The sequence below is a fragment of the Salvelinus namaycush genome, unplaced genomic scaffold (genome assembly GCF_016432855.1).
Source record: "Salvelinus namaycush isolate Seneca unplaced genomic scaffold, SaNama_1.0 Scaffold3573, whole genome shotgun sequence".
Lineage (NCBI taxonomy): Eukaryota > Metazoa > Chordata > Actinopteri > Salmoniformes > Salmonidae > Salvelinus > Salvelinus namaycush.
The window spans coordinates 1-23,627 of NW_024060534.1; the positions used below are offsets into that span (position 1 = coordinate 1).

At 42.5% G+C, this 23,627-nt stretch overlaps 10 non-coding genes and 11 pseudogenes across 10 annotated transcripts; all 21 read left to right on the plus strand.

Moving 5' to 3' along the window:
* The first annotated feature begins 406 nt into the window (after positions 1-406).
* Positions 407-560, plus strand: LOC120040490 (annotated as a pseudogene).
* Positions 561-1,237: 677 nt separating this feature from the next.
* Positions 1,238-1,356, plus strand: LOC120040484. The gene has a single exon (XR_005475671.1). It is a non-coding gene; the product is annotated as a 5S ribosomal RNA (ribosomal RNA).
* A 691-nt stretch (positions 1,357-2,047) lies between these two features.
* Positions 2,048-2,201, plus strand: LOC120040500 (annotated as a pseudogene).
* A 677-nt stretch (positions 2,202-2,878) lies between these two features.
* On the plus strand, positions 2,879-2,997 carry LOC120040489. The gene has a single exon (XR_005475675.1). It is a non-coding gene; the product is annotated as a 5S ribosomal RNA (ribosomal RNA).
* Positions 2,998-3,688: 691 nt separating this feature from the next.
* LOC120040491 lies at positions 3,689-3,842 on the plus strand (annotated as a pseudogene).
* Positions 3,843-4,519: 677 nt separating this feature from the next.
* LOC120040483 lies at positions 4,520-4,638 on the plus strand. The gene has a single exon (XR_005475670.1). It is a non-coding gene; the product is annotated as a 5S ribosomal RNA (ribosomal RNA).
* A 691-nt stretch (positions 4,639-5,329) lies between these two features.
* Positions 5,330-5,483, plus strand: LOC120040499 (annotated as a pseudogene).
* A 677-nt stretch (positions 5,484-6,160) lies between these two features.
* Positions 6,161-6,279, plus strand: LOC120040485. The gene has a single exon (XR_005475672.1). It is a non-coding gene; the product is annotated as a 5S ribosomal RNA (ribosomal RNA).
* Positions 6,280-6,970: 691 nt separating this feature from the next.
* On the plus strand, positions 6,971-7,124 carry LOC120040497 (annotated as a pseudogene).
* Positions 7,125-7,801: 677 nt separating this feature from the next.
* LOC120040494 lies at positions 7,802-7,920 on the plus strand. The gene has a single exon (XR_005475676.1). It is a non-coding gene; the product is annotated as a 5S ribosomal RNA (ribosomal RNA).
* Positions 7,921-8,611: 691 nt separating this feature from the next.
* Positions 8,612-8,765, plus strand: LOC120040501 (annotated as a pseudogene).
* A 677-nt stretch (positions 8,766-9,442) lies between these two features.
* Positions 9,443-9,561, plus strand: LOC120040486. Its single transcript, XR_005475673.1, has one exon. It is a non-coding gene; the product is annotated as a 5S ribosomal RNA (ribosomal RNA).
* Positions 9,562-10,252: 691 nt separating this feature from the next.
* LOC120040496 lies at positions 10,253-10,405 on the plus strand (annotated as a pseudogene).
* A 677-nt stretch (positions 10,406-11,082) lies between these two features.
* Positions 11,083-11,201, plus strand: LOC120040502. The gene has a single exon (XR_005475677.1). It is a non-coding gene; the product is annotated as a 5S ribosomal RNA (ribosomal RNA).
* A 691-nt stretch (positions 11,202-11,892) lies between these two features.
* Positions 11,893-12,046, plus strand: LOC120040495 (annotated as a pseudogene).
* A 677-nt stretch (positions 12,047-12,723) lies between these two features.
* Positions 12,724-12,842, plus strand: LOC120040504. The gene has a single exon (XR_005475678.1). It is a non-coding gene; the product is annotated as a 5S ribosomal RNA (ribosomal RNA).
* Positions 12,843-13,533: 691 nt separating this feature from the next.
* On the plus strand, positions 13,534-13,687 carry LOC120040492 (annotated as a pseudogene).
* Positions 13,688-20,750: 7,063 nt separating this feature from the next.
* Positions 20,751-20,904, plus strand: LOC120040493 (annotated as a pseudogene).
* A 677-nt stretch (positions 20,905-21,581) lies between these two features.
* LOC120040488 lies at positions 21,582-21,700 on the plus strand. The gene has a single exon (XR_005475674.1). It is a non-coding gene; the product is annotated as a 5S ribosomal RNA (ribosomal RNA).
* A 691-nt stretch (positions 21,701-22,391) lies between these two features.
* LOC120040498 lies at positions 22,392-22,546 on the plus strand (annotated as a pseudogene).
* A 677-nt stretch (positions 22,547-23,223) lies between these two features.
* Positions 23,224-23,342, plus strand: LOC120040505. The gene has a single exon (XR_005475679.1). It is a non-coding gene; the product is annotated as a 5S ribosomal RNA (ribosomal RNA).
* Positions 23,343-23,627: the final 285 nt, after the last annotated feature.

Consider the following 23,627-nt stretch of genomic DNA (forward strand, 5'->3'; position numbering starts at 1 on the left):
GCCCTGTGTTTTCCATGTTGGAATTACAACCCTTCTTTTATGGAGTAAATCAAAAGCACAAGAGAATGTGAGATGTTATTGATAATAAATCAATTGGTTTCATGCATTTGTCTCTGTGTGTGTGTGTGTCTGAATGTGATTGTATTTCGTCATATCGCAAACATTTGTGATATCAGATAGGTTAAGATATTAAAAAGTAATTGGTGATTTTTTCAACAGTGTTGCATGATGGGAATCTAGTGGTTCACTGATATAATCTAGTAAACAGAATAAACTACTTTTCCACCACTCTGTGTGCAAGTGCATTCCTAAACGGCATTTAACGCAGGTCGATGTGATATGATATTATCAGAACACAAAGTGGTTACCGTTAGCGGAAAATGTTGGCACTGGAGAGACTTGCCCTCCACTAAGCAGAAGAGATACCATGATCAAGAAGGTGGTTCACCCAGTGTGGGGCTCAGCCATTGCACTCTGGCTGTGCTGACCCCTTGTGAATTTTCCAAATGTGGGAATCTCAATTGCATAATTTATGGTAGTGGTCGTTTGTGCTTTACCCTGATGTCTTTGTTAATGATAAACCGTTGCTTGGCGGCAGGCTTAAGGATGACTTGAGTCAACTGACTGTGCTTATGGAGATCTTTGAAGTCAGTTGTGAAAGAGACTTTGTGGACCAATCGAAAGGTGGAAACATTTGTTTGTAGCAAAACATTGTTGGCATTTTGTCGAAACATTATGTTGCGAAATGCAGCATTGTATTTATGCCACGCTGGTACTTCAATCAAGAGATAGTTGAGAAGCCACTCTAACCCCTCCCGGTCATGATGTGTCATACGCGCCCCATGCGCTTCCAATATGAAATTGTCCATACATGCGTTCCTCCTTAGCACAGAACAATGCAATAGGTTTTCAACATCCAGAGCTTTTGTGTATTTATTGTGGCTAGTAGGATAGCTGCATGGGAAACTGTTGCTGATGATGTATTTGTCAGAAGTCATTGTATTTGTCCGTTTTTTCCCACAAGGCTGAAATATGTGCCCTCGCTTTGAAATGTTAGCAAGGTTTGTTTGTATTTCATCCAACTATCTGTGCTAAAAAGTGATGGCTACAGTATATGTAATTTCTTCCACTTTTTGAGTGAGCCAAAGTTCAAGCTGCTTATCTAATTGGTGAGAATGCAATGTCTGTTTATCAGACTCACTTTGACTTTATATGGTGTACCAAGAGATGTGCCTTCGCTTACGGCCATACCAGCATGAATACGCCCGATCTCGTCTGATCTCGGAAGCTAAGCAGGGTTGGGCCTGGTTAGTACTTGGATGGGAGACCGCCTGGGAATACCAGGTGCTGTAAGCCTTTTGTCCACTAGGGGGTGTGGCATTATTTCATCAGCAACACTGCCTTGTAGTAAGCATTTGATGCTGAATTGACTAAATGCAGCTTCTATGGGCTAGTCTCCCCTGCCCTTTTAATACGATCAAAGTTCCTTGTGTTGTCAGGGAGCAACTGCTTTTTATTTATAAGACAAATAAGAATATTGTTACTGAATGCAGCTTGTGTGTGCTTCGTGCTCCCTCGCCCTGTTCAAATGATCAAAGGAAATAATGTTGGTGAGGAGTGGAACTGGACTGGTGTCTGATGGCCCTGTGTTTTCCATGTTGGAATTACAACCCTTCTTTTATGGAGTAAATCAAAAGCACAAGAGAATGTGAGATGTTATTGATAATAAATCAATTGGTTTCATGCATTTGTCTCTGTGTGTGTGTGTGTCTGAATGTGATTGTATTTCGTCATATCGCAAACATTTGTGATATCAGATAGGTTAAGATATTAAAAAGTAATTGGTGATTTTTTCAACAGTGTTGCATGATGGGAATCTAGTGGTTCACTGATATAATCTAGTAAACAGAATAAACTACTTTTCCACCACTCTGTGTGCAAGTGCATTCCTAAACGGCATTTAACGCAGGTCGATGTGATATGATATTATCAGAACACAAAGTGGTTACCGTTAGCGGAAAATGTTGGCACTGGAGAGACTTGCCCTCCACTAAGCAGAAGAGATACCGTGATCAAGAAGGTGGTGCACCCAGTGTGGGGCTCAGCCATTTCACTCTGGCTGTGCTGACCCTTTGTGAATTTTCCAAATGTGGGAATCTCGATTGCATAATTTATGGTAGTGGTCGTTTGTGCTTTACCCTGATGTCTTTGTTAATGATAAACCGTTGCTTGGCGGCAGGCTTAAGGATGACTTGAGTCAACTGACTGTGCTTATGGAGATCTTTGAAGTCAGTTGTGAAAGAGACTTTGTGGACCAATCGAAAGGTGGAAACATTTGTTTGTAGCAAAACATTGTTGGCATTTTGTCGAAACATTATGTTGCGAAATGCAGCATTGTATTTATGCCACGCTGGTACTTCAATCAAGAGATAGTTGAGAAGCCACTCTAACCCCTCCCGGTCATGATGTGTCATACGCGCCCCATGCGCTTCCAATATGAAATTGTCCATACATGCGTTCCTCCTTAGCACAGAACAATGCAATAGGTTTTCAACATCCAGAGCTTTTGTGTATTTATTGTGGCTAGTAGGATAGCTGCATGGGAAACTGTTGCTGATGATGTATTTGTCAGAAGTCATTGTATTTGTCCGTTTTTTCCCACAAGGCTGAAATATGTGCCCTCGCTTTGAAATGTTAGCAAGGTTTGTTTGTATTTCATCCAACTATCTGTGCTAAAAAGTGATGGCTACAGTATATGTAATTTCTTCCACTTTTTGAGTGAGCCAAAGTTCAAGCTGCTTATCTAATTGGTGAGAATGCAATGTCTGTTTATCAGACTCACTTTGACTTTATATGGTGTACCAAGAGATGTGCCTTCGCTTACGGCCATACCAGCATAAATATGCCCGATCTCGTCTGATCTCGGAAGCTAAGCAGGGTTGGGCCTGGTTAGTACTTGGATGGGAGACCGCCTGGGAATACCAGGTGCTGTAAGCCTTTTGTCCACTAGGGGGTGTGGCATTATTTCATCAGCAACACTGCCTTGTAGTAAGCATTTGATGCTGAATTGACTAAATGCAGCTTCTATGGGCTAGTCTCCCCTGCCCTTTTAATACGATCAAAGTTCCTTGTGTTGTCAGGGAGCAACTGCTTTTTATTTATAAGACAAATAAGAATATTGTTACTGAATGCAGCTTGTGTGTGCTTCGTGCTCCCTCGCCCTGTTCAAATGATCAAAGGAAATAATGTTGGTGAGGAGTGGAACTGGACTGGTGTCTGATGGCCCTGTGTTTTCCATGTTGGAATTACAACCCTTCTTTTATGGAGTAAATCAAAAGCACAAGAGAATGTGAGATGTTATTGATAATAAATCAATTGGTTTCATGCATTTGTCTCTGTGTGTGTGTGTGTCTGAATGTGATTGTATTTCGTCATATCGCAAACATTTGTGATATCAGATAGGTTAAGATATTAAAAAGTAATTGGTGATTTTTTCAACAGTGTTGCATGATGGGAATCTAGTGGTTCACTGATATAATCTAGTAAACAGAATAAACTACTTTTCCACCACTCTGTGTGCAAGTGCATTCCTAAACGGCATTTAACGCAGGTCGATGTGATATGATATTATCAGAACACAAAGTGGTTACCGTTAGCGGAAAATGTTGGCACTGGAGAGACTTGCCCTCCACTAAGCAGAAGAGATACCGTGATCAAGAAGGTGGTTCACCCAGTGTGGGGCTCAGCCATTGCACTCTGGCTGTGCTGACCCCTTGTGAATTTTCCAAATGTGGGAATCTCAATTGCATAATTTATGGTAGTGGTCGTTTGTGCTTTACCCTGATGTCTTTGTTAATGATAAACCGTTGCTTGGCGGCAGGCTTAAGGATGACTTGAGTCAACTGACTGTGCTTATGGAGATCTTTGAAGTCAGTTGTGAAAGAGACTTTGTGGACCAATCGAAAGGTGGAAACATTTGTTTGTAGCAAAACATTGTTGGCATTTTGTCGAAACATTATGTTGCGAAATGCAGCATTGTATTTATGCCACGCTGGTACTTCAATCAAGAGATAGTTGAGAAGCCACTCTAACCCCTCCCGGTCATGATGTGTCATACGCGCCCCATGCGCTTCCAATATGAAATTGTCCATACATGCGTTCCTCCTTAGCACAGAACAATGCAATAGGTTTTCAACATCCAGAGCTTTTGTGTATTTATTGTGGCTAGTAGGATAGCTGCATGGGAAACTGTTGCTGATGATGTATTTGTCAGAAGTCATTGTATTTGTCCGTTTTTTCCCACAAGGCTGAAATATGTGCCCTCGCTTTGAAATGTTAGCAAGGTTTGTTTGTATTTCATCCAACTATCTGTGCTAAAAAGTGATGGCTACAGTATATGTAATTTCTTCCACTTTTTGAGTGAGCCAAAGTTCAAGCTGCTTATCTAATTGGTGAGAATGCAATGTCTGTTTATCAGACTCACTTTGACTTTATATGGTGTACCAAGAGATGTGCCTTCGCTTACGGCCATACCAGCCTGAATACGCCCGATCTCGTCTGATCTCGGAAGCTAAGCAGGGTTGGGCCTGGTTAGTACTTGGATGGGAGACCGCCTGGGAATACCAGGTGCTGTAAGCCTTTTGTCCACTAGGGGGTGTGGCATTATTTCATCAGCAACACTGCCTTGTAGTAAGCATTTGATGCTGAATTGACTAAATGCAGCTTCTATGGGCTAGTCTCCCCTGCCCTTTTAATACGATCAAAGTTCCTTGTGTTGTCAGGGAGCAACTGCTTTTTATTTATAAGACAAATAAGAATATTGTTACTGAATGCAGCTTGTGTGTGCTTCGTGCTCCCTCGCCCTGTTCAAATGATCAAAGGAAATAATGTTGGTGAGGAGTGGAACTGGACTGGTGTCTGATGGCCCTGTGTTTTCCATGTTGGAATTACAACCCTTCTTTTATGGAGTAAATCAAAAGCACAAGAGAATGTGAGATGTTATTGATAATAAATCAATTGGTTTCATGCATTTGTCTCTGTGTGTGTGTGTGTCTGAATGTGATTGTATTTCGTCATATCGCAAACATTTGTGATATCAGATAGGTTAAGATATTAAAAAGTAATTGGTGATTTTTTCAACAGTGTTGCATGATGGGAATCTAGTGGTTCACTGATATAATCTAGTAAACAGAATAAACTACTTTTCCACCACTCTGTGTGCAAGTGCATTCCTAAACGGCATTTAACGCAGGTCGATGTGATATGATATTATCAGAACACAAAGTGGTTACCGTTAGCGGAAAATGTTGGCACTGGAGAGACTTGCCCTCCACTAAGCAGAAGAGATACCGTGATCAAGAAGGTGGTGCACCCAGTGTGGGGCTCAGCCATTGCACTCTGGCTGTGCTGACCCCTTGTGAATTTTCCAAATGTGGGAATTTTGATTGCATAATTTATGGTAGTGGTCGTTTGTGCTTTACCCTGATGTCTTTGTTAATGATAAACCGTTGCTTGGCGGCAGGCTTAAGGATGACTTGAGTCAACTGACTGTGCTTATGGAGATCTTTGAAGTCAGTTGTGAAAGAGACTTTGTGGACCAATCGAAAGGTGGAAACATTTGTTTGTAGCAAAACATTGTTGGCATTTTGTCGAAACATTATGTTGCGAAATGCAGCATTGTATTTATGCCACGCTGGTACTTCAATCAAGAGATAGTTGAGAAGCCACTCTAACCCCTCCCGGTCATGATGTGTCATACGCGCCCCATGCGCTTCCAATATGAAATTGTCCATACATGCGTTCCTCCTTAGCACAGAACAATGCAATAGGTTTTCAACATCCAGAGCTTTTGTGTATTTATTGTGGCTAGTAGGATAGCTGCATGGGAAACTGTTGCTGATGATGTATTTGTCAGAAGTCATTGTATTTGTCCGTTTTTTCCCACAAGGCTGAAATATGTGCCCTCGCTTTGAAATGTTAGCAAGGTTTGTTTGTATTTCATCCAACTATCTGTGCTAAAAAGTGATGGCTACAGTATATGTAATTTCTTCCACTTTTTGAGTGAGCCAAAGTTCAAGCTGCTTATCTAATTGGTGAGAATGCAATGTCTGTTTATCAGACTCACTTTGACTTTATATGGTGTACCAAGAGATGTGCCTTCGCTTACGGCCATACCAGCATGAATACGCCCGATCTCGTCTGATCTCGGAAGCTAAGCAGGGTTGGGCCTGGTTAGTACTTGGATGGGAGACCGCCTGGGAATACCAGGTGCTGTAAGCCTTTTGTCCACTAGGGGGTGTGGCATTATTTCATCAGCAACACTGCCTTGTAGTAAGCATTTGATGCTGAATTGACTAAATGCAGCTTCTATGGGCTAGTCTCCCCTGCCCTTTTAATACGATCAAAGTTCCTTGTGTTGTCAGGGAGCAACTGCTTTTTATTTATAAGACAAATAAGAATATTGTTACTGAATGCAGCTTGTGTGTGCTTCGTGCTCCCTCGCCCTGTTCAAATGATCAAAGGAAATAATGTTGGTGAGGAGTGGAACTGGACTGGTGTCTGATGGCCCTGTGTTTTCCATGTTGGAATTACAACCCTTCTTTTATGGAGTAAATCAAAAGCACAAGAGAATGTGAGATGTTATTGATAATAAATCAATTGGTTTCATGCATTTGTCTCTGTGTGTGTGTGTGTCTGAATGTGATTGTATTTCGTCATATCGCAAACATTTGTGATATCAGATAGGTTAAGATATTAAAAAGTAATTGGTGATTTTTTCAACAGTGTTGCATGATGGGAATCTAGTGGTTCACTGATATAATCTAGTAAACAGAATAAACTACTTTTCCACCACTCTGTGTGCAAGTGCATTCCTAAACGGCATTTAACGCAGGTCGATGTGATATGATATTATCAGAACACAAAGTGGTTACCGTTAGCGGAAAATGTTGGCACTGGAGAGACTTGCCCTCCACTAAGCAGAAGAGATACCGTGATCAAGAAGGTGGTGCACCCAGTGTGGGGCTCAGCCATTGCACTCTGGCTGTGCTGACCCCTTGTGAATTTTCCAAATGTGGGAATCTCGATTGCATAATTTATGGTAGTGGTCGTTTGTGCTTTACCCTGATGTCTTTGTTAATGATAAACCGTTGCTTGGCGGCAGGCTTAAGGATGACTTGAGTCAACTGACTGTGCTTATGGAGATCTTTGAAGTCAGTTGTGAAAGAGACTTTGTGGACCAATCGAAAGGTGGAAACATTTGTTTGTAGCAAAACATTGTTGGCATTTTGTCGAAACATTATGTTGCGAAATGCAGCATTGTATTTATGCCACGCTGGTACTTCAATCAAGAGATAGTTGAGAAGCCACTCTAACCCCTCCCGGTCATGATGTGTCATACGCGCCCCATGCGCTTCCAATATGAAATTGTCCATACATGCGTTCCTCCTTAGCACAGAACAATGCAATAGGTTTTCAACATCCAGAGCTTTTGTGTATTTATTGTGGCTAGTAGGATAGCTGCATGGGAAACTGTTGCTGATGATGTATTTGTCAGAAGTCATTGTATTTGTCCGTTTTTTCCCACAAGGCTGAAATATGTGCCCTCGCTTTGAAATGTTAGCAAGGTTTGTTTGTATTTCATCCAACTATCTGTGCTAAAAAGTGATGGCTACAGTATATGTAATTTCTTCCACTTTTTGAGTGAGCCAAAGTTCAAGCTGCTTATCTAATTGGTGAGAATGCAATGTCTGTTTATCAGACTCACTTTGACTTTATATGGTGTACCAAGAGATGTGCCTTCGCTTACGGCCATACCAGCCTGAATACGCCCGATCTCGTCTGATCTCGGAAGCTAAGCAGGGTTGGGCCTGGTTAGTACTTGGATGGGAGACCGCCTGGGAATACCAGGTGCTGTAAGCCTTTTGTCCACTAGGGGGTGTGGCATTATTTCATCAGCAACACTGCCTTGTAGTAAGCATTTGATGCTGAATTGACTAAATGCAGCTTCTATGGGCTAGTCTCCCCTGCCCTTTTAATACGATCAAAGTTCCTTGTGTTGTCAGGGAGCAACTGCTTTTTATTTATAAGACAAATAAGAATATTGTTACTGAATGCAGCTTGTGTGTGCTTCGTGCTCCCTCGCCCTGTTCAAATGATCAAAGGAAATAATGTTGGTGAGGAGTGGAACTGGACTGGTGTCTGATGGCCCTGTGTTTTCCATGTTGGAATTACAACCCTTCTTTTATGGAGTAAATCAAAAGCACAAGAGAATGTGAGATGTTATTGATAATAAATCAATTGGTTTCATGCATTTGTCTCTGTGTGTGTGTGTGTCTGAATGTGATTGTATTTCGTCATATCGCAAACATTTGTGATATCAGATAGGTTAAGATATTAAAAAGTAATTGGTGATTTTTTCAACAGTGTTGCATGATGGGAATCTAGTGGTTCACTGATATAATCTAGTAAACAGAATAAACTACTTTTCCACCACTCTGTGTGCAAGTGCATTCCTAAACGGCATTTAACGCAGGTCGATGTGATATGATATTATCAGAACACAAAGTGGTTACCGTTAGCGGAAAATGTTGGCACTGGAGAGACTTGCCCTCCACTAAGCAGAAGAGATACCGTGATCAAGAAGGTGGTGCACCCAGTGTGGGGCTCAGCCATTTCACTCTGGCTGTGCTGACCCTTTGTGAATTTTCCAAATGTGGGAATCTCGATTGCATAATTTATGGTAGTGGTCGTTTGTGCTTTACCCTGATGTCTTTGTTAATGATAAACCGTTGCTTGGCGGCAGGCTTAAGGATGACTTGAGTCAACTGACTGTGCTTATGGAGATCTTTGAAGTCAGTTGTGAAAGAGACTTTGTGGACCAATCGAAAGGTGGAAACATTTGTTTGTAGCAAAACATTGTTGGCATTTTGTCGAAACATTATGTTGCGAAATGCAGCATTGTATTTATGCCACGCTGGTACTTCAATCAAGAGATAGTTGAGAAGCCACTCTAACCCCTCCCGGTCATGATGTGTCATACGCGCCCCATGCGCTTCCAATATGAAATTGTCCATACATGCGTTCCTCCTTAGCACAGAACAATGCAATAGGTTTTCAACATCCAGAGCTTTTGTGTATTTATTGTGGCTAGTAGGATAGCTGCATGGGAAACTGTTGCTGATGATGTATTTGTCAGAAGTCATTGTATTTGTCCGTTTTTTCCCACAAGGCTGAAATATGTGCCCTCGCTTTGAAATGTTAGCAAGGTTTGTTTGTATTTCATCCAACTATCTGTGCTAAAAAGTGATGGCTACAGTATATGTAATTTCTTCCACTTTTTGAGTGAGCCAAAGTTCAAGCTGCTTATCTAATTGGTGAGAATGCAATGTCTGTTTATCAGACTCACTTTGACTTTATATGGTGTACCAAGAGATGTGCCTTCGCTTACGGCCATACCAGCATGAATATGCCCGATCTCGTCTGATCTCGGAAGCTAAGCAGGGTTGGGCCTGGTTAGTACTTGGATGGGAGACCGCCTGGGAATACCAGGTGCTGTAAGCCTTTTGTCCACTAGGGGGTGTGGCATTATTTCATCAGCAACACTGCCTTGTAGTAAGCATTTGATGCTGAATTGACTAAATGCAGCTTCTATGGGCTAGTCTCCCCTGCCCTTTTAATACGATCAAAGTTCCTTGTGTTGTCAGGGAGCAACTGCTTTTTATTTATAAGACAAATAAGAATATTGTTACTGAATGCAGCTTGTGTGTGCTTCGTGCTCCCTCGCCCTGTTCAAATGATCAAAGGAAATAATGTTGGTGAGGAGTGGAACTGGACTGGTGTCTGATGGCCCTGTGTTTTCCATGTTGGAATTACAACCCTTCTTTTATGGAGTAAATCAAAAGCACAAGAGAATGTGAGATGTTATTGATAATAAATCAATTGGTTTCATGCATTTGTCTCTGTGTGTGTGTGTGTCTGAATGTGATTGTATTTCGTCATATCGCAAACATTTGTGATATCAGATAGGTTAAGATATTAAAAAGTAATTGGTGATTTTTTCAACAGTGTTGCATGATGGGAATCTAGTGGTTCACTGATATAATCTAGTAAACAGAATAAACTACTTTTCCACCACTCTGTGTGCAAGTGCATTCCTAAACGGCATTTAACGCAGGTCGATGTGATATGATATTATCAGAACACAAAGTGGTTACCGTTAGCGGAAAATGTTGGCACTGGAGAGACTTGCCCTCCACTAAGCAGAAGAGATACCGTGATCAAGAAGTTGGTGCACCCAGTGTGGGGCTCAGCCATTGCACTCTGGCTGTGCTGACCCTTGTGAATTTTCCAAATGTGGGAATCTCGATTGCATAATTTATGGTAGTGGTCGTTTGTGCTTTACCCTGATGTCTTTGTTAATGATAAACCGTTGCTTGGCGGCAGGCTTAAGGATGACTTGAGTCAACTGACTGTGCTTATGGAGATCTTTGAAGTCAGTTGTGAAAGAGACTTTGTGGACCAATCGAAAGGTGGAAACATTTGTTTGTAGCAAAACATTGTTGGCATTTTGTCGAAACATTATGTTGCGAAATGCAGCATTGTATTTATGCCACGCTGGTACTTCAATCAAGAGATAGTTGAGAAGCCACTCTAACCCCTCCCGGTCATGATGTGTCATACGCGCCCCATGCGCTTCCAATATGAAATTGTCCATACATGCGTTCCTCCTTAGCACAGAACAATGCAATAGGTTTTCAACATCCAGAGCTTTTGTGTATTTATTGTGGCTAGTAGGATAGCTGCATGGGAAACTGTTGCTGATGATGTATTTGTCAGAAGTCATTGTATTTGTCCGTTTTTTCCCACAAGGCTGAAATATGTGCCCTCGCTTTGAAATGTTAGCAAGGTTTGTTTGTATTTCATCCAACTATCTGTGCTAAAAAGTGATGGCTACAGTATATGTAATTTCTTCCACTTTTTGAGTGAGCCAAAGTTCAAGCTGCTTATCTAATTGGTGAGAATGCAATGTCTGTTTATCAGACTCACTTTGACTTTATATGGTGTACCAAGAGATGTGCCTTCGCTTACGGCCATACCAGCCTGAATACGCCCGATCTCGTCTGATCTCGGAAGCTAAGCAGGGTTGGGCCTGGTTAGTACTTGGATGGGAGACCGCCTGGGAATACCAGGTGCTGTAAGCCTTTTGTCCACTAGGGGGTGTGGCATTATTTCATCAGCAACACTGCCTTGTAGTAAGCATTTGATGCTGAATTGACTAAATGCAGCTTCTATGGGCTAGTCTCCCCTGCCCTTTTAATACGATCAAAGTTCCTTGTGTTGTCAGGGAGCAACTGCTTTTTATTTATAAGACAAATAAGAATATTGTTACTGAATGCAGCTTGTGTGTGCTTCGTGCTCCCTCGCCCTGTTCAAATGATCAAAGGAAATAATGTTGGTGAGGAGTGGAACTGGACTGGTGTCTGATGGCCCTGTGTTTTCCATGTTGGAATTACAACCCTTCTTTTATGGAGTAAATCAAAAGCACAAGAGAATGTGAGATGTTATTGATAATAAATCAATTGGTTTCATGCATTTGTCTCTGTGTGTGTGTGTGTCTGAATGTGATTGTATTTCGTCATATCGCAAACATTTGTGATATCAGATAGGTTAAGATATTAAAAAGTAATTGGTGATTTTTTCAACAGTGTTGCATGATGGGAATCTAGTGGTTCACTGATATAATCTAGTAAACAGAATAAACTACTTTTCCACCACTCTGTGTGCAAGTGCATTCCTAAACGGCATTTAACGCAGGTCGATGTGATATGATATTATCAGAACACAAAGTGGTTACCGTTAGCGGAAAATGTTGGCACTGGAGAGACTTGCCCTCCACTAAGCAGAAGAGATACCGTGATCAAGAAGGTGGTTCACCCAGTGTGGGGCTCAGCCATTGCACTCTGGCTGTGCTGACCCTTTGTGAATTTTCCAAATGTGGGAATCTCGATTGCATAATTTATGGTAGTGGTCGTTTGTGCTTTACCCTGATGTCTTTGTTAATGATAAACCGTTGCTTGGCGGCAGGCTTAAGGATGACTTGAGTCAACTGACTGTGCTTATGGAGATCTTTGAAGTCAGTTGTGAAAGAGACTTTGTGGACCAATCGAAAGGTGGAAACATTTGTTTGTAGCAAAACATTGTTGGCATTTTGTCGAAACATTATGTTGCGAAATGCAGCATTGTATTTATGCCACGCTGGTACTTCAATCAAGAGATAGTTGAGAAGCCACTCTAACCCCTCCCGGTCATGATGTGTCATACGCGCCCCATGCGCTTCCAATATGAAATTGTCCATACATGCGTTCCTCCTTAGCACAGAACAATGCAATAGGTTTTCAACATCCAGAGCTTTTGTGTATTTATTGTGGCTAGTAGGATAGCTGCATGGGAAACTGTTGCTGATGATGTATTTGTCAGAAGTCATTGTATTTGTCCGTTTTTTCCCACAAGGCTGAAATATGTGCCCTCGCTTTGAAATGTTAGCAAGGTTTGTTTGTATTTCATCCAACTATCTGTGCTAAAAAGTGATGGCTACAGTATATGTAATTTCTTCCACTTTTTGAGTGAGCCAAAGTTCAAGCTGCTTATCTAATTGGTGAGAATGCAATGTCTGTTTATCAGACTCACTTTGACTTTATATGGTGTACCAAGAGATGTGCCTTCGCTTACGGCCATACCAGCCTGAATACGCCCGATCTCGTCTGATCTCGGAAGCTAAGCAGGGTTGGGCCTGGTTAGTACTTGGATGGGAGACCGCCTGGGAATACCAGGTGCTGTAAGCCTTTTGTCCACTAGGGGGTGTGGCATTATTTCATCAGCAACACTGCCTTGTAGTAAGCATTTGATGCTGAATTGACTAAATGCAGCTTCTATGGGCTAGTCTCCCCTGCCCTTTTAATACGATCAAAGTTCCTTGTGTTGTCAGGGAGCAACTGCTTTTTATTTATAAGACAAATAAGAATATTGTTACTGAATGCAGCTTGTGTGTGCTTCGTGCTCCCTCGCCCTGTTCAAATGATCAAAGGAAATAATGTTGGTGAGGAGTGGAACTGGACTGGTGTCTGATGGCCCTGTGTTTTCCATGTTGGAATTACAACCCTTCTTTTATGGAGTAAATCAAAAGCACAAGAGAATGTGAGATGTTATTGATAATAAATCAATTGGTTTCATGCATTTGTCTCTGTGTGTGTGTGTGTCTGAATGTGATTGTATTTCGTCATATCGCAAACATTTGTGATATCAGATAGGTTAAGATATTAAAAAGTAATTGGTGATTTTTTCAACAGTGTTGCATGATGGGAATCTAGTGGTTCACTGATATAATCTAGTAAACAGAATAAACTACTTTTCCACCACTCTGTGTGCAAGTGCATTCCTAAACGGCATTTAACGCAGGTCGATGTGATATGATATTATCAGAACACAAAGTGGTTACCGTTAGCGGAAAATGTTGGCACTGGAGAGACTTGCCCTCCACTAAGCAGAAGAGATACCGTGATCAAGAAGGTGGTTCACCCAGTGTGGGGCTCAGCCATTGCACTCTGGCTGTGCTGACCCCTTGTGAATTTTCCAAATGTGGGAATCTCAATTGCATAATTTATGGTAGTGGTCGTTTGTGCTTTACCCTGATGTCTTTGTTAATGATAAACCGTTGCTTGGCGGCAGGCTTAAGGATGACTTGAGTCAACTGACTGTGCTTATGGAGATCTTTGAAGTCAGTTGTGAAAGAGACTTTGTGGACCAATCGAAAGGTGGAAACATTTGTTTGTAGCAAAACATTGTTGGCATTTTGTCGAAACATTATGTTGCGAAATGCAGCATTGTATTTATGCCACGCTGGTACTTCAATCAAGAGATAGTTGAGAAGCCACTCTAACCCCTCCCGGTCATGATGTGTCATACGCGCCCCATGCGCTTCCAATATGAAATTGTCCATACATGCGTTCCTCCTTAGCACAGAACAATGCAATAGGTTTTCAACATCCAGAGCTTTTGTGTATTTATTGTGGCTAGTAGGATAGCTGCATGGGAAACTGTTGCTGATGATGTATTTGTCAGAAGTCATTGTATTTGTCCGTTTTTTCCCACAAGGCTGAAATATGTGCCCTCGCTTTGAAATGTTAGCAAGGTTTGTTTGTATTTCATCCAACTATCTGTGCTAAAAAGTGATGGCTACAGTATATGTAATTTCTTCCACTTTTTGAGTGAGCCAAAGTTCAAGCTGCTTATCTAATTGGTGAGAATGCAATGTCTGTTTATCAGACTCACTTTGACTTTATATGGTGTACCAAGAGATGTGCCTTCGCTTACGGCCATACCAGCCTGAATACGCACCTGTTGTTGGGTAATTGACACAGGTGTGAGTGATTGCGCTGAGTCTGAGTGTTTGCTCCAGAGAGTTTGTGTTTGAGTTTTTGGGCTTTTTGAAGTACAATCTCCTTTTTGTGAATTGATTAAGTTTGAGTTATAGTTTGGGGTTGTTCCCCGACAGCATATTGCTGTTTGGGGGACTTTCCTCCTGTCGTTTTTGAGGATGGATACAATGGCTTGGACCCACGCTGGTAAAAAGATGACGAACAAAGGAAACATGGAAAATGGCGCTACAACAAGACACAAGCAAAAGTATGAAAAGAATTTAACAGTGGCTGTGGAAATTATGGGAGAGGAGAAAATTACAATGATGGAGCTATTGAGAGGGATTAAAGAAGTTTGTGGACTGGTCTGCGGATGTCGGGTCAAAGATGAAAAACGATATGAAGTGACGCTATCAAGTGCGAGAGGGAAGGAAAAACTGATGGATGGATTTAAAATCCGGAGCTGTCGAATCATGGGAAAGGATCTTTCGCTGGATGAGATGGTTGTATCCTTCTTAAACCTCCCAGTATATATTACAGACGAGGACATCACAGAACGGCTAAGAGCATGGGGTGTGTCTGCTGTATCACCGGTGAAAAGGCGCTACTGGCCAGGGACGGAAGTTGCCGATGGGACGCGCTTCTGCAAAGTAAAGTTCACAGACACTGTGCGCTCGTTGCCATATTCGGCCAAATTTGAAACGATGGAAGGGGCTGAGTATTTTAGAGTAATACACGATCGTCAGGTGAAGGTCTGTAGGCTGTGTATCCAGCCAGGGCACGTGCTACGTGAGTGCCCTGATTTCGCATGTCATAAGTGTGGTGAGCAGGGGCATTACGCACGAGAGTGCAATGGGAGAAGAGAGCGCGGTTGTGTTGGATGCGGGAGGAGTGTTGCGCAGTGCTCATGTTCCCATGGTGAAGATGCTCATGACTTGGCATCACAGGTCTTCAGCGGAAATAGTGTCATGGAGGAGAGCGAGATGGAAGGAACGGGGGATGAGATCGGCATGAGCGAGCAGTCCCAGGGAGAGAGGGAGGGCGAAGAAGACCAGAGGCAGTCGGAGGATGAAGCAGAGACGGGGCCTTGTCCTGTAGGAAAGGAGGCATTAAAGGATGGAGGGATAAGTTCAAGCCTGGATGATGTGGAGTTGGAGGGCGTTCCTCGTGGAGAGGGGGGGGTAGAGTGGTTTGAAAAAGAAGCACATGGAGAGGCATTGGCTTCGGGTTCTGCAGGTGAAGTGGAGATCCCGACTGGGTCTGAAGTCCAGGGAGGCTACTCTAGGGAGGTGGATCCTGCAAGGGATGACTCTTATAAACGAAAAGGGTCGGAAGAAGAGCTGACGGAGGAAGAGAAGGAGCACATACAATCTCTGCGGAGGGAGAGTAAAAGGAACATGATTACCAGGAGAAAAAAAAGGTAAAAGATCAATCAGGAAGGACTGGATTCATCCCCTCCTCTTTATATTCATAATGGTGAGAGTTGTATCTATCAACACTAATGGACTTCGTAGCAAAGAAAAGCTAGAGCTAGTGTTGGAAGCCTTTTCTGCGGACATACTATGTCTTCAGGAGACTCATTGGACTGAGCCGTATATGGACAATGTAAGGCAGAGATGGAATGGACAAATATACGTAAGTAATGGTACTGTGCGGGCATGTGGGGTAGCTATTTTGGTAAAACACAATGTTGTGTCTAATATAAATTTGTTATGTGCTGACACTGTGGGTCGAATGGTGGGAGTGGGTTTCACTTATCAAGATGTAGAGTACTCGTTATACAATATGTATGCTCCTAATAAAGAAATTGATAGGAGGGTTATGTTTATGTCAATGGGGGGATTATGTGGGAAGAACTGTCTGCTTGTGGGAGATTTTAATGTATGGATGGATAGGCTAGATGCCTCAAGTAGCGCACATTTTGGCTCTGACTCATCTAGGGGAGCGCTAGTAAGGCTAATGCGGGATGAGGATTGGGTGGATATATGGAGGGAGAGGAATCCAGATAAGCGGGTGTTCTCTCGAAGACAAGTGGTGAGGGGTGAGCTCAAGCAGTCACGTATAGATTTGTGTCTCGCTCATAGAGAGGTTGCGCACTTGGTTGCGGGGGTAGAGTATTCTCAGACATTTTTTAGTGACCATGATGCTCTGCTTTTCCGGCTGGGTGCATCAGGGGAGGGGAGGGGGGGGGGTTTGTGGTGTCTTAATGCCAGTCTGCTGAAGGATGAGGGGTTTAAGGCAGCAGTGAAAGAGTGTGTGAAAGACGCCGTGTCAGATCCTCTATTTGAGTCTGATGTGAGTGTGTGGTGGGAAGGATTAAAAGGGGAGTTCAAGAGGCTGGCAATATCTAGTGCAAGACAGGCAAATGTGTTAAGGAGGAGGGAGGAGAGGATTCTTAAATCCCGCCTGTTATTGGAATTAGAAAAGGTAGAAAACTGTCCAGGCTATGATGTTACAGAGTACCTGAGGGTGAGGGAGGAGTTGAGGGTAGTAGAGAGGCACAGGTGTATGGGGGCAGTGGTGAGGAGTAGAGCACAGTATGTGGTGGATGGGGAGAAGAATACTGCTTTTTTCCTGGGGTTAGAAAGGAGGATGCAGGAAAGGAGTTTTCTAACGGAGCTGTTAAATGAGAGAGGGGAGAGGGTGACAGATCTGGAAGGAATTTTAAATACAGTGCATTCCTTTTATAAGGGCTTATTTACGTCGGGCGGGGTAGATGAAGTGAGTATGAGAAGAGTGCTAGAAGCAGTGGAGGCTAGGGTGTCGACTGAGGATGCAGAGATGTGTGATGCTGATTTTACATTGGCAGAGATTAAAGCTGCTATCTTGGGCCTGAACTTAAATAAGAGCCCGGGTTCAGATGGTCTGACTGCAGAATTTTACCGAGAGTTTAGGGACATACTGGCCCCACTGATGCTGCGTGTGTATGTGTGTATGGAGGAGAAGAGGGTAGTCCCTGAATCTTTAGCTATGGGTGTGTTGACTATGTTATATAAAGGGAAGGGGAGCAGACTGAAATTAGAGAACTACAGACCAATAACCCTTTTGAACTCAGACAATAAGGTGCTAGCTAAGATAATGGCAAATAGGTTGAATAAGGTGATGGGAAGCATCATAGCACCTACTCAGGCCTATGGAGTTCCAGGGCGGGATGTAGTGGACACCCTCTGCACTATCCGAGATGTAGTGAAGCAGATGCAGGAAGTGGGAGGGGCGGTGCTCTGTCTAGATCTGAATAAAGCTTTTGATCGGGTGGAGCATCGGTTCCTATTAGAGGCTTTGGCAAGATTTGGGTTCGGGCCTCGTCTTAAAGAATGGGTGAAGCTTTTGTATGGGTCAGCTTGCAGTGTCGTTAAATGTAATGGTGTGCTAACTGATTCCTTTCCCCTGGGCAGGTCTGTTAGGCAGGGTTGTCCATTGTCTGCATTGCTATACAGCATCTCAGTAGAGCCTTTAGCGGCGTTTGTAAAGCGTGATGGAGGAGTGCTTGGAGTGGACCTCCCGGGGGGAGGCGTCAGTGTAATGCATCATTATGCTGATGATACCACATGTACTGTGCGGGATGGAGAGAGTGTGAATTGTCTGATGAAGTGTTTTGATGTGTATGGGAGAGCTTCTGGGGCTAAGGTGAATGTAGAAAAGTCACAAATGTTATGTGCTGATGATAATGTTATAAGTACATGTAACATTCCTTTTAAGACTGTTAAGGGGCATGTGAGAATTTTAGGTGTGAATATTGGGGTAGATGAGCGGGAGGCGAGGGACTTAACTTGGACAGGGGTGATTAATAAAATAAAGACGACTTTAAATTGTTGGAAACAAAGGAAATTAAAATTGAGGGGGAAAGTGGTGGTGGTGAATGCATTGTTGATGTCCAAATGTGTGTATACCTTAGGGGTTATGGACATGCCGGAATGGGTTCTGAAGGGAATTAATAATTTAGTGTCTGATTTCCTGTGGGGTGGGAAGGGGGTGAAGATTGCTCACGATGTGATGATAGCAAATTATGATAGGGGTGGGTTGAGATTAATAGATCTGGAAGTGAAGTTAAAAGCCATGAGGGTTAAGAGAGTGCAACGGTTTTTGTATGGGGAGGAGGGTCAGGGGTGGAAGGAGTTTTTCAGACATTGGTTGCATAGGAGTGGAGGTTGTGGGGATTACGGGTTGTTAATGTGTTTTAAGCCTAGCATGTATGCAGAGGTGCCTGAGTTTTACCAGGAGGTGTTCAGGGCCTGGGCAGAGTTCTTACCGCAGGTAAGTTATGAGTGTGACTCTATAGGGGTGATTTTGAATATACCAGTTTTTCTGAACCCAATGCTGAAATCAGAGGGAAAGATGATGGAGAGTAAGGTAATAATGAAGGCAGGCATGATAAGAGTGAGGGACTTTAGGTATGAGGTGGTGCCGGGGTTCCTGCCTGATCAGGCGATCGTAGATACTGTCTGGGGTATAGATGAAGATGTCAGAAAAGGGACGGTGTTGCGAATGTATGAGAGGATAAAGGAGTGTGTTCCAGGGGAGTGGGTGAGGCTGCTGGACAATCATTCGAGTAATGGAGTCTTAGAGACCTTGCCTGAGATGAAGGTGAAATGTGGAGAAACCATGCAAGCCTTATCCTCTACTCAGGTGAGGGCCTTATACTGGGCGATTATTACCAGGAAGGTCAGAGCGCCGGCATCGGAGAAAGTGTGGAGGCAAGTTTTTCCAGGGATGGAAGTTGAGACGTTGTGGGAAAACATGGTAGTGAGGCTCAACAGTCTAGAATGTACCCATTTTGACTTTATGTTGAGGCACAACCGTGTTTTTACTAAGGTGGTGTTACATCAGGTAGACAGGTCAGTGTCTCGTGTGTGTGATGTATGTAGAGATGAGGATGAAAATCTGATGCACATGATGTTTGAATGTGTTGATGTGGCTGGGTTTTATGTGAGGTTGAGGGAAATGTTAGAAAGGTACTGGGGAGAAGAGATAATAGGTGGGGTTGATTGGAGGTGGTTGGTATTGTTTGGAGTGGGTCAGCATGTGAGGGGGGTGAATATTGTATTGTTGAATTTTATGCTATCACATGCAAGGTATGCGGTATATTCTAGGAGGAACTTGGCAAGGTTTGAGGGAAAGAGGGTGACAGTGTGGAAGGTATTTGAAGGATTGATAAGGAAGGATGTAGATTTGATGTATAGGTCTAAGCAGGAGGATTTTGAGAAGGGTGTTTATGAAGGATTGTGGATTTATTACTGTGGGGGAGGATGGTGGTTTGGTGTATGGGTTTTGATGTGTAAAGTGTTGGAGATATTATTTTTTATTATTTTTTATTATTTTTTATTTTTATTTTTATTTTTTTTGTGGAATTTGTCTTAATAAAGTCTTGTATGCATTGGTTGTATAATTCTGGTATTTTAATTTCTTTGGGTTTTTTGATTTGATAGGGGGTGAATTGTTTGCCTGCCTATGTTTAGAAATGTATTGATTGAAATGGTTTTTGCATATTGAATTTGTAAATATTGTAAAACAAGAATTTTTTATAATAAAAAAAAAAAAAAAAAAAAAATACGCCCGATCTCGTCTGATCTCGGAAGCTAAGCAGGGTCGGGCCTGGTTAGTACTTGGATGGGAGACCGCCTGGGAATACCAGGTGCTGTAAGCCTTTTGTCCACTAGGGGGTGTGGCATTATTTCATCAGCAACACTGCCTTGTAGTAAGCATTTGATGCTGAATTGACTAAATGCAGCTTCTATGGGCTAGTCTCCCCTGCCCTTTTAATACGATCAAAGTTCCTTGTGTTGTCAGGGAGCAACTGCTTTTTATTTATAAGACAAATAAGAATATTGTTACTGAATGCAGCTTGTGTGTGCTTCTGTGCTCCCTCGCCCTGTTCAAATGATCAAAGGAAATAATGTTGGTGAGGAGTGGAACTGGACTGGTGTCTGATGGCCCTGTGTTTTCCATGTTGGAATTACAACCCTTCTTTTATGGAGTAAATCAAAAGCACAAGAGAATGTGAGATGTTATTGATAATAAATCAATTGGTTTCATGCATTTGTCTCTGTGTGTGTGTGTGTCTGAATGTGATTGTATTTCGTCATATCGCAAACATTTGTGATATCAGATAGGTTAAGATATTAAAAAGTAATTGGTGATTTTTTCAACAGTGTTGCATGATGGGAATCTAGTGGTTCACTGATATAATCTAGTAAACAGAATAAACTACTTTTCCACCACTCTGTGTGCAAGTGCATTCCTAAACGGCATTTAACGCAGGTCGATGTGATATGATATTATCAGAACACAAAGTGGTTACCGTTAGCGGAAAATGTTGGCACTGGAGAGACTTGCCCTCCACTAAGCAGAAGAGATACCGTGATCAAGAAGGTGGTTCACCCAGTGTGGGGCTCAGCCATTGCACTCTGGCTGTGCTGACCCCTTGTGAATTTTCCAAATGTGGGAATCTCAATTGCATAATTTATGGTAGTGGTCGTTTGTGCTTTACCCTGATGTCTTTGTTAATGATAAACCGTTGCTTGGCGGCAGGCTTAAGGATGACTTGAGTCAACTGACTGTGCTTATGGAGATCTTTGAAGTCAGTTGTGAAAGAGACTTTGTGGACCAATCGAAAGGTGGAAACATTTGTTTGTAGCAAAACATTGTTGGCATTTTGTCGAAACATTATGTTGCGAAATGCAGCATTGTATTTATGCCACGCTGGTACTTCAATCAAGAGATAGTTGAGAAGCCACTCTAACCCCTCCCGGTCATGATGTGTCATACGCGCCCCATGCGCTTCCAATATGAAATTGTCCATACATGCGTTCCTCCTTAGCACAGAACAATGCAATAGGTTTTCAACATCCAGAGCTTTTGTGTATTTATTGTGGCTAGTAGGATAGCTGCATGGGAAACTGTTGCTGATGATGTATTTGTCAGAAGTCATTGTATTTGTCCGTTTTTTCCCACAAGGCTGAAATATGTGCCCTCGCTTTGAAATGTTAGCAAGGTTTGTTTGTATTTCATCCAACTATCTGTGCTAAAAAGTGATGGCTACAGTATATGTAATTTCTTCCACTTTTTGAGTGAGCCAAAGTTCAAGCTGCTTATCTAATTGGTGAGAATGCAATGTCTGTTTATCAGACTCACTTTGACTTTATATGGTGTACCAAGAGATGTGCCTTCGCTTACGGCCATACCAGCATGAATATGCCCGATCTCGTCTGATCTCGGAAGCTAAGCAGGGTTGGGCCTGGTTAGTACTTGGATGGGAGACCGCCTGGGAATACCAGGTGCTGTAAGCCTTTTGTCCACTAGGGGGTGTGGCATTATTTCATCAGCAACACTGCCTTGTAGTAAGCATTTGATGCTGAATTGACTAAATGCAGCTTCTATGGGCTAGTCTCCCCTGCCCTTTTAATACGATCAAAGTTCCTTGTGTTGTCAGGGAGCAACTGCTTTTTATTTATAAGACAAATAAGAATATTGTTACTGAATGCAGCTTGTGTGTGCTTCGTGCTCCCTCGCCCTGTTCAAATGATCAAAGGAAATAATGTTGGTGAGGAGTGGAACTGGACTGGTGTCTGATGGCCCTGTGTTTTCCATGTTGGAATTACAACCCTTCTTTTATGGAGTAAATCAAAAGCACAAGAGAATGTGAGATGTTATTGATAATAAATCAATTGGTTTCATGCATTTGTCTCTGTGTGTGTGTGTGTCTGAATGTGATTGTATTTCGTCATATCGCAAACATTTGTGATATCAGATAGGTTAAGATATTAAAAAGTAATTGGTGATTTTTTCAACAGTGTTGCATGATGGGAATCTAGTGGTTCACTGATATAATCTAGTAAACAGAATAAACTACTTTTCCACCACTCTGTGTGCAAGTGCATTCCTAAACGGCATTTAACGCAGGTCGATGTGATATGATATTATCAGAACACAAAGTGGTTACCGTTAGCGGAAAATGTTGGCACTGGAGAGACTTTTCCTCCACTAAGCAGAAGAGATACCGTGATCAAGAAGGTGGTTCACCCAGTGTGGGGCTCAGCCATTGCACTCTGGCTGTGCTGACCCCTTTGTTAATTTTCCAAATGTGGGAATCTCAATTGCATAATTTATGGTAGTGGTCGTTTGTGCTTTACCCTGATGTCTTTGTTAATGATAAACCGTTGCTTGGCGGCAGGCTTAAGGATGACTTGAGTCAACTGACTGTGCTTATGGAGATCTTTGAAGTCAGTTGTGAAAGAGACTTTGTGGACCAATCGAAAGGTGGAAACATTTGTTTGTAGCAAAACATTGTTGGCATTTTGTCGAAACATTATGTTGCGAAATGCAGCATTGTATTTATGCCACGCTGGTACTTCAATCAAGAGATAGTTGAGAAGCCACTCTAACCCCTCCCGGTCATGATGTGTCATACGCGCCCCATGCGCTTCCAATATGAAATTGTCCATACATGCGTTCCTCCTTAGCACAGAACAATGCAATAGGTTTTCAACATCCAGAGCTTTTGTGTATTTATTGTGGCTAGTAGGATAGCTGCATGGGAAACTGTTGCTGATGATGTATTTGTCAGAAGTCATTGTATTTGTCCGTTTTTTCCCACAAGGCTGAAATATGTGCCCTCGCTTTGAAATGTTAGCAAGGTTTGTTTGTATTTCATCCAACTATCTGTGCTAAAAAGTGATGGCTACAGTATATGTAATTTCTTCCACTTTTTGAGTGAGCCAAAGTTCAAGCTGCTTATCTAATTGGTGAGAATGCAATGTCTGTTTATCAGACTCACTTTGACTTTATATGGTGTACCAAGAGATGTGCCTTCGCTTACGGCCATACCAGCCTGAATATGCCCGATCTCGTCTGATCTCGGAAGCTAAGCAGGGTTGGGCCTGGTTAGTACTTGGATGGGAGACCGCCTGGGAATACCAGGTGCTGTAAGCCTTTTGTCCACTAGGGGGTGTGGCATTATTTCATCAGCAACACTGCCTTGTAGTAAGCATTTGATGCTGAATTGACTAAATGCAGCTTCTATGGGCTAGTCTCCCCTGCCCTTTTAATACGATCAAAGTTCCTTGTGTTGTCAGGGAGCAACTGCTTTTTATTTATAAGACAAATAAGAATATTGTTACTGAATGCAGCTTGTGTGTGCTTCGTGCTCCCTCGCCCTGTTCAAATGATCAAAGGAAATAATGTTGGTGAGGAGTGGAACTGGACTGGTGTCTGATG